General features: G+C 38.8%; 1 long non-coding RNA gene and 2 pseudogenes across 2 annotated transcripts; 1 reads left to right on the top strand and 2 right to left on the bottom strand.

Annotated features, from left to right (window-relative positions):
* Positions 1-384: 384 nt before the first annotated feature.
* Positions 385-2,434, bottom strand: LOC148934013 (protein ENHANCED DISEASE RESISTANCE 2-like; annotated as a pseudogene).
* Positions 861-6,614, bottom strand: LOC125223178 (serine hydroxymethyltransferase 4 pseudogene; annotated as a pseudogene). The gene is made up of 3 exons (XR_007176676.2): positions 6,055-6,614; positions 1,410-4,044; positions 861-986 (listed from the first exon to the last, which is right to left on the bottom strand). The product of XR_007176676.2 is annotated as a serine hydroxymethyltransferase 4 pseudogene (transcript).
* On the top strand, positions 5,258-6,887 carry LOC125223179 (uncharacterized). The gene is made up of 2 exons (XR_007176677.2): positions 5,258-5,747; positions 6,612-6,887. It is a non-coding gene; the product is annotated as an uncharacterized LOC125223179 (long non-coding RNA).
* Positions 6,888-9,742: the final 2,855 nt, after the last annotated feature.

Raw genomic sequence — 9,742 nt, 5'->3', positions numbered from 1 at the left:
ATTCATGTCAACATATAATTTATGTCAACAACAATTTTCATAAAATTTATGTCAACGAACTATATAATTCATGTCAATAACAAACGTTATTATGTCAACGAGCTATATAATTCATGTCAAAAATAAACATTTTCATGTCAACAACTTATATAATTTATGTCAACAATAATATTTTAGGCAATATCACAAACACCTTATCTACACAACACAAAAATTCCAGCAACACAATCGAATTAAAAACTACATCCATATATTTCACAAATTAATTGCAATTTGCTTTCGATTTTAGAGAAATCGAATCCATAGAATTAATATTAACATTCAGCAATTGTCATTGCAGATTGGAACAAAAATCATCAAACTTTTAGAAGCTTAATTACCACCTCAAATTGAAGGAAAAATGAAATAAAACCAATGTTTATCACTATTGACGGGGAAGACTTTATTACTGGTTACCGGCAACGGCGTGGCGACATCTACAAAATTCGCCGATCTCATCTCCATCTGGAAGATCCTCACCGCGCGCCAAATAGTTTCTCCGGCAGCTCCTCCTCCGTCTGCCCCTCCACTCAGAACCCCAAATCCACTGTAGCCGCTTTTACGCACCCTCACGCTAGCCGCAAAATCGCGGAGGCGACGGTGGAGCTGCCGATGTCGACATCGATTTCCAGATAATCTGCTCCTCGGTGGTAGCAGCAGTTCACAGCCTTGCCGAGCAGACACACCGAGTATCTCCCCACCGCCTTCTTCAGAATCCTCGATTCTTTCACGATTTTATTCACGATTTTGAATCGGTTGTAGCGATATTCACCCAATCCGTTGATGAATTTGTTGAGCAGAGGATTCGATCCGATCGGCTCCCCTTCCTTGCTGGAGAAGTAGAACACCACAGAGTGATGCTCGCGGAAGTAGAACACCACGAAGTAGATCACATCTTCGATCTGTCAATATACCAAGTTGCAGTACTCAAATGGATCAGCCGCTTCCTATAACAATCAACAATAGCAGTGAGAATCAACAATACTAACAAAAAGACTTGAGGCAAAAGCACGAAATAAAATTAACATGCATATCCAAACTGCATCAGCAGTTGTAATTAACAACATTATGCAGATCTATTAGTATATTGATTATTTCGTCTAAATCGAACATATACATGCAACTAAAGAACCATTGAAATTTGAAAATGCACATATCTCTGATTCCACAATACAAACTCCATCACCAGTTGTAATTAACAACATTACGCAGATTCTATTACTCTAAATAAAACATACTTGCAACTGAAGCACCAATGAAAGTGCGCAGAACTCAGATTCCACAGCACAAAACGCAAATGTATATGCAGAGCAAATTGAACAGTAAAGTTATGAACAACTAAGTCAGATCGAGATCGAATGTTTACGCACCTGAGCAGCAATGAGGCCGCTAATGTGCGCCATATCGCAGAGCAGAAGCGCGCCGCACTTTTCAACAACCGATCTGAACCTCTTGTAATCCCAATCCCTAGGGTAAGCACTCCCTCCGCAGATAATCAACTTAGGCCTGAAGTCAAGCGCCTTCTCCTCCAACCTATCGTAATCAATGTAGCCGGTCTTCGAATCAACCTTGTACGGCAAGATCTCGAAGTAGATCGAGGTGGCGCTGATTAGGGGTGTCGAAACGGGTACCCGCGGGTACCCGCACCCGACGAGTCGGGTACCCGCACCCGATTTCGGCCAAAATGTTAATCCCGATACCCGTCCCGCAGTGAATCAAGTATTACCCGATACCCGAGTCGGGTATCCCGCACCCGACACTGCGGGTACCCGACCCGAAACATGTTTTTTTTTTCAAACCTTTTTTAATTATTTGCAAATTGTTTGCACACTTCTACTCCTATATATGATTTCACATGAACTGTTATATGGATTATGATATTTTTGGATGATTTTTTTTTAAGTAGTACTTGCTAACTTGAAACTTTGTTTTTATTAATTTAATTTTATTGAGAATTGAGATGAAGCCATGTGATTTGTCTTCATCTATTTCTAAATTTTGAACCTTTCATATTATTACAGTTTCACATCAAAATTCTAGAATGAATAAGAACTTAGAAGATTAAATAATCATACGATCAGCTGCAAGCCGCTGGTGGAGGAGACTGGAGTTGAATCGTAGAGGGGGAGAAGAGAATAAGGCGGAAAAAGATAAAAATACTTAACCTTAATCACAAGTTAAAAATTTAAAAATACGCTTAATAAAAAATTACATTATGACTTTTGAGTCATCCCAATCAGTAAGTATTAAAATTAAAAATAAAAAATTAGAAAATATTAATATACATATCGGGTATTTCGGGACTATCGGGATTACCCGGTCGGGTATCGGGATACCCGATACCCGCAAAAGCCAAAATAAATATACCCGACCCCGACCCGTTTCCCGATTCCATCGGGTAACGGGTACCCGATACCCGGCGGGTATCGGGTCGGGTTCGGGATTACCCGTTACCCGCTACCCGTTTCGACACCCCTAGCGCTGATCTTCTTACTGCCGGAGGTGTAGTACCCGTGTGTGAGATGGCCGCCGGATGGCAGATCCGGTCGTGCGTGTTGAGAACCGTCGTGTAGGCGGCGAAGTTCACCGGTGAGCCGCTGTAGGGCTTGACATTGACGCCCCAACTGGCTGGTTCGAGGCGGTAGGCCTGGAGGGCGCGCGAGCGGGTGAGGTTCTCGATCTGGTCGATGTACTCGTTGCCGCCGTAGTAGCGGTTGCAGGCATGCCCTCGGAGTACTTGTTGGTGATCGCGCTGCCGAGAGCTTCAATCACGGCGAAGGAGGTGAAATTCTCGAAGGCGATGAGCTCGATGCCGCGGCACTGGCGGCGCTTCTCCTTCTCGATGAGGTCATGGATCTCGGGGTCCACGGCGGCGAGAGGAGTGTTTCCCCATTCTGATACGGCGTCCATGATTGGAATCGGAGGTGGTGAAATGGAGGTGGTGAGTTTGGATCAATGTCTGCCAGAACGAGCATGTCAACTAATCGATCTCAATTAGACCACCTGATCGAGGAGGGCGACGAAGACCGGGAGAGCCTCTTCTTCGAGCCCAGCGCGACGAGTTTCGCGCTGGCGGAGGCATAATCAGGCGGCGGAGGTAGAGAATCAGAGCGCGGCGGCAGCGTGGCGTTGGTGGCGGCGATGAATTCGAGGGATCCGTTCCTGGATTTTAGGACTTTGATGGTGGAGATGGTGGAGGGCGACTGGGAGATGGATTGGGGGTTTTTGGTGAAGATGAAGAATCTAATTAAAATACGAAATGACTATTATACCCTTTCATAATAAATTAATCTAAAAATATTTTTTGTGTGGCAAAATCTGGACCACTCATTTAATAAAAATGGGTGGCTGATATTGCATCTCATTTCTCAATTAGCCTAAATAATCTCAATTGATCACAATCCTATATATATATATATATATATATATATATGTGTGTGTGTGTGTGTGTGTGTGTGATTATATCATAACTCATATTTATGTGATAACCTAATAACCCTATCATTTTATGGGTCAAAAGTATCATTTTTACTAAAAATGATATTTATACACGATAAAATGATATTTTTTCAGCATGCATAAAATGAAATTTTTATTCCATAAAATGATATTCTGTTCAATAAAATGATATTTTTCGTCCATAAAATGAGGGTTATTAGGTTATCACCATGTCACGACCGCATTTTGCTAAGGATAGCGAAAGCGGGTAAACCGCGACTAATAAGAGGGATTAAAGAAGCGGGGAAAAGAAAAGGGCTAGAACTTGAGAATTTCATAAGGCCAAGTCAATTGATAACATAGAAGCCAAGTATTTCATTACACGGTCTTGAAAACAGAATAGACATCTCCTCAAATAAATCAGAGTTGATGGTGAGGTTCTATAATTCTAAGAGCACAACGGAATAAGTCCTTGCTAAACGACTTCGTGTATGAAGACACGAATCGTTGGGAGATCAACTTGATAACATCGACTCCGATCATCACTCCATCCTCTTGACGTTCAACCTGCACATTTATAAATACATGCAGGGCTGAGTACAGGAGTACTCAGTGGACACGTGCCAAAAACAAAACATACATTATATAGTTGTCAAGCCATCACAGTAACACACCGGGATTTTCTTAAAAGGCCCGAGCTTACTAAGTTCTTTTGTGAGCTAAAAGTTCGACTACAGACTAGGTTCTTTCATCATTCATCATTCATTTATAAATCCATTCCATTCGTGAATCCATTCAATCTATAAATCCATTCCATTCGTGAATCCATTTCCGTTCGTGAATCCATTCCATATATAAATCCATTCCATTCGTGAATCCATTCCGTTCATAAATCCATTCCATTCCATGACATTCAATCTCATTTATCAAAAAATACATTTATGGCATGACAATAATTTTGAAAAGAAACATAGCTCCATTTTGAGAAAAGATGATTTTTCATAACTTCAAATGTATTTGCTTTATATCCACACTAGTGTGCTGGATATAAAAGAAAGCCCACCTGGTATGCTTATTCCTTAATTCAATTATTTGCGTTAGCCTCACTTGCCCTTGAGCAGTTTATCCTTTGAAAATAAATAGCGTAGCACGCTAATTAGTACTTGAACTATTTCTCTTTAGAAAGAATGCATGCACCCTATGACATAACACCTATATCCTTAGTCTGGTCTCATAGGATCTCAAATCCTTTCTCGGGCTTCACTAAGTTGTAGGATTTATTCATTCACTTCACTAAGTTCGGAGAAGTTCTATTTTCTTAAAAGCAAATACTTGAGCAATTAATAAAATATGGATTCTTGGAAAATCCCTTCTTAAATCTTTTGTTTGAATTTTTCTTAAGGCCGCCCATGGAGTCGCGGGGCGACGCCGGTCGGCTTTCGCGTCTCCCACTCTACTACTTTATTTTCCCGGAATCTACATAAATTATTCAGAATTTATACATCGACTTTTCGGGCTTCAACTCAAAATTTTCCATCTTCGAAAACTTAGCAATTATTCGGGAATTAATTAATTGAGCTCCAACTCAAGTCCTTAAATTAATCCAATCCCACTTCCCATAATTAAATCTTGGCCCAACAATAATAATAGTCTCCACTTATTTCTTTCATAAAAATCAGCCCACCTTCTATTTTAATTAAATGGGTTTAGCCCGTACTATTTAAAATATTCCAACTTTAATTAACTGACAAGTTGGCCCAACCTTTTTGTTAAATAGTGCAGCCCAATTATATCAACCCATCGTCCCTCTCTTCTTCTTCCAAAACTCAACCATTTCAAAACCCTAAATTAGAAGAACAGAGAAGCAGCGACGGTTCCTCTCCTCAGCTCGTCGCCGCCTCCGGCGAATTCGCCACCGCCGTTTTCTCCTCCGGCGAGCTCTCTCTCTCCTTCAAGTTCTCTCTCTTCGTCGAGCCCTCTCTGTCGAGCTCGCCCTCTTTCTTCGGAGATCGCAGCGCTGCCATCGCTGAGCAAGCGTTGAGGAGCTCCTAGCGCTGCGCGTGCTCTCTCCGGCTCGCGTGGGGAAGCTCCGAAGTCCGCCATCTCGCACCGTCGGCCTCGGCGAGCAGAACCGCCGTCTGCCTGCGCCATCGGCCCCCGCTCGTCGCCGGCAGCTCTACCAGATACTCCTCACTCCAAAGCTAAGTCTCCTTCCCCCTTCCCCTCTGATTCCATTTCTTTGAGCTATGGCAGCAGCTTGGTGATTGTTGGTATGTGGTATGATCTTGTTGGAGCATTTGTTAATCTCATGATCTAAATCTTTGAGAGCCTACTGGATTGGTTCCTTTCCTTGGTTTGATTGCTTTTCTTGCAATACTAGTTACTGATTTATCAATTGGGCACTTAGCTCACTGCATTGAGTCTCTATTTCTTACACATGCTTACTGTGGGAGAACTTGAGGGTTCTGCTATTGTTCCATACTTGGTTGTGAGAATCCTATGGAAATTTCTAAATTCTTGTGCTATCTATTTGTTGTTCTACATGATGCAAAGGTTATTGGGTGTTGAGGTTGTTACCTCACTTTGATGAATCCTCTCGGATGGGACTGATGTCCAGCCTCAAAATCTCCTCCTTGCTCCTCCTCCCTTCCTTGCTATATTCCTTGACTTTATGTGAGTTTGGGGTGTCGATTTTGTGGGGAGGAGAAGGGAGATGAGGCTGCTTATATAGTGCTCTATTCTTGGCTTTTTGTGCTTGAGACTTGGAGGCAAAGGCTCCTATTTTGGGGCTGCCAGCTCTCCCTCTTTTGAGTTTAATGTTTATGTCTTTCATACCTCTTTTGGTGTATGTATGGTTGTCTCTCTTGGCTGTTTCCTCAGCCTTGACCGATGGGAGAAGAGAATCTGCCTTCTCTATTGTGGGCTTAGGCGATGACTTCTCATGGAAGATTCTATTATCTCAAATTCTAGTGGAGAGATATGAGGATATCTTGATTCTTGTTCTTTTCTTAGACTTGGCTGATTGTTTGATGGGGACATAGCATACTTGGCATCTTTACTATTTTGATGAAGGTCCAAGACTTTATCTTTTTGGTTGAGGAAATCACTAACCCCTTTTGGTGCTTGACTTGCAGGAATAGGCTGCCACATTTGGAGCATGGTGAGGGTGGAATCGAGAAGGATGGGGAGAGAAGAGAAGATCTTGAACTGCAGCTCCCTTGATCAAAGCAACTTAGTTTTTTTTTTTTTTTATCTTGAGATTAGCTACAACAATTTTCGTAGAGTAGAACTAGCCACCATTATTTTTTTTCCACTTTGAGAAGGGTCTCCCATGTGCTTGAATCCAATTTGTTGTACTTTAGTATACACATGTGCATTTCCTCACTTTTCTAATAAAAGTATTTTCTCTACTTTTATCCTTGATTTAAAATTTTCTTGCACTTTATATTTTCCAACCTAAAATACTTAGATTATCCATAAGCCGAAAATACATCGAGGGAAGTACGATTACACCACTTCTAAACGAAATTAATAGGCTAATAAATCCGATTTATCTCGAAAGAAAGGAACGAAATTCTGGGGCGTTACACACCATAAATATGGGTTATGATATATATATATATATATATATATATATATATATATATAGGGGTGTATTCAGATGAAAACCATAATGTATATTAAAACATCAAACCATGTAAATAATGTACATTATACACACTAATAATGTACATTTACATTATATGAATTTTGTACATTATGCTGACAGTACATTATACATGAATAAAATGTACATTATTAGTGTGTAGAATGTACATTATTTTACATGGTTTGATGTTTTAATATACATTATGGTTTTAATCTGAATACTCCCCTATATATATATATATATATATATATATATATATATATATATATATATAGGGTTGCGTTAGTGTGCTAACTAATTTACAGTAATAACTAATAACTTTCAATTTTGTGCATTAAAAATATCAACACAAAGACATAATTATATCAATACAACATGTAAAATTTAAATATCAACACAGAGACATAAGTTTATCAGTACAAGAAGATTGATAAATTTATGTCTCTGTGTTGATATTTTTAACATACAAAGTTGATATTAGTTATTAGTTATTACTGTAACTTAGTTAGTATTTGATCACACACCTCTATATATATATATATATATATATATATATATATATATATATAGGGGAGCATTAAGCTCTTTTTACCCCTTTAGATACTATTTCCTTCTTAATATCATCCACTAGATTATAGTAGTGGATGGTCAAGATCAATCTTGGTAAATGAATCTTGATTTGCATTATTGGTCATATGTTGTGCATTATGAGGGTGTAATAGTAATCATACAAAATCTGAGAAATGTTTTAAAACGGAAACTCCGATAATTTAGCGGGATTTTCTTAGTCCTTCCATCTTCTCATTCTCTCTCTCACTCCATCCCATCAAAACACGATTGAAAAACTTCTCCCCTCATTCAAAGCCAGTAAACCCTAGCCGCCTCCCACAACCGAGAGAAACCATCGCTACCGTCAATTATCTCAGAATCGAGCCTTCAATCGGCGATTCAGAGTCACAGAGTTCAAGTTACGCTTGCGCCGTGGGACGTCGATTCATCTACTTTCTACGGAAACGGTGTACTTCTAAATTCTCGATTTGTAGTTAGAAACACTCCAAATCGTCATTTTTTTGTCATTAACGGCTCGGCACAGTAAGCGATCATCCTTTTTTTTCGCCGATTGAGTTCGTATTTGCAATAATGCACAAATTATTTTTGCGTTTTTTTTGGTAAATATGAAATTGTGAGCATTAGATGTAGGGTTATCCCATTTTTCAAGTATATTGTTGTTTTCTGAGTTGTATTTGATTTGTTGTTCGAATTTGGGGTTTAAGACGTCCTAAATTCGTCGATTTTGCTGTAAAAATACGAGTTTTGGTTTTCAATTTTTGTAGATGCTTTATTTTTGTCACGATTTTGGTAATTTTATTTAAGATGAAGAATGGTTTTTTTTGGGTTATGTTGACGAATTAGCTTTGGTTCTGGTGTATAGTCTAAAGTGGTTTCTGTTGTTGTTGTGTTTGTTAGTTTTGGGATGTCGAAAAGAGGTCGCCCCTTCAAAATCCAGCCCACGCAGACCGAAGGTGAGAATGCAGCGCCATTTTACCAAACTGATAGTATCTTCTCCCTTAATTTGGTGCATTATTCAGTATTTTTTGTGCATTTGTATCCTTATTTTTTGCATTACAACTCTATTCCAACTCTATTCAATTGTTGCTTGAAGTGTTGTCCGTTTTTGTCACATTACTATGTACATTTGTTGCATTATTTTGTTGGCTTTCAACATTATTGATGTATGTACATTTTACCAAACTGATAGTATCTTCTCCCTTATTTTGGTGCATTAGTCAATATTTTTGGTCCATTTGTATCCTTATTGTTTGCATTACAACTCTATTCCATCTCTGTTCAATTGTTACTTGAAGTGTTGCCCGTTTTTGTCACATTATTATGTACATATGCTGCATTATTTGGTTGGCTTTCAAATTATTGATGTATGTACATTTTACCAAACTGATAGTATCTTCTCCCTTATTTTGGTGCATTATTCAATATTTTTTGTGCATTTGTATCCTTATTTTTGGCATTACCACTCTATTCCATCTTTGTTCAATTGTTGCTTAAAGTGTTGTCCGTTTTTGTCACATTATTATGTACATTTGTTGCATTGTTTGTGTAAATCATTGTTGATGTATGTGGTGATTTGTAAGTCAAAGATTTACTGGGCATCATAGATATACATTATTAGGTTGAAAATATGCATTATTATATGCTCTGTCAACATTATCATAAGATCAGTTATGCACATTATTCTATGATGTGTAATATATTGGTTTCCTGTTTTTGCAGAATTACATTATTCTGCATATGTATTCGTCATTTAATTATACATTTTGGTAGTCAGAGGTGTTCATTTGTGCATTATTTGCTTGGATTTATACATTAATCATCAAGTAGTATGCATTATATAATATAAATGTGATACATTATTGATACCTCTGATTTTTGGACAACAGCTTAGCTGCCTAGGTTGGACATTGACGAAGCGGTCGATGATGTTATTCCAATTGTGATTGCGCAAAAGTTCAGGGAGAGATTGGCTGAGCAAAGGACCGAGACGAGTACCTCTTATGAAGACGCAAAAATTGTATAATGGATGTAATTAACATGATAATG

Source organism: Salvia hispanica, chromosome 1 (assembly GCF_029641045.1).
Source record: "Salvia hispanica isolate PSC_SH4W2 chromosome 1, Shi_PSC_v1, whole genome shotgun sequence".
NCBI lineage: Eukaryota > Viridiplantae > Streptophyta > Magnoliopsida > Lamiales > Lamiaceae > Salvia > Salvia hispanica.
The sequence above is the reverse complement of the archived record's forward strand: the minus strand, read 5'-3'. Positions and strand labels throughout refer to the sequence as shown.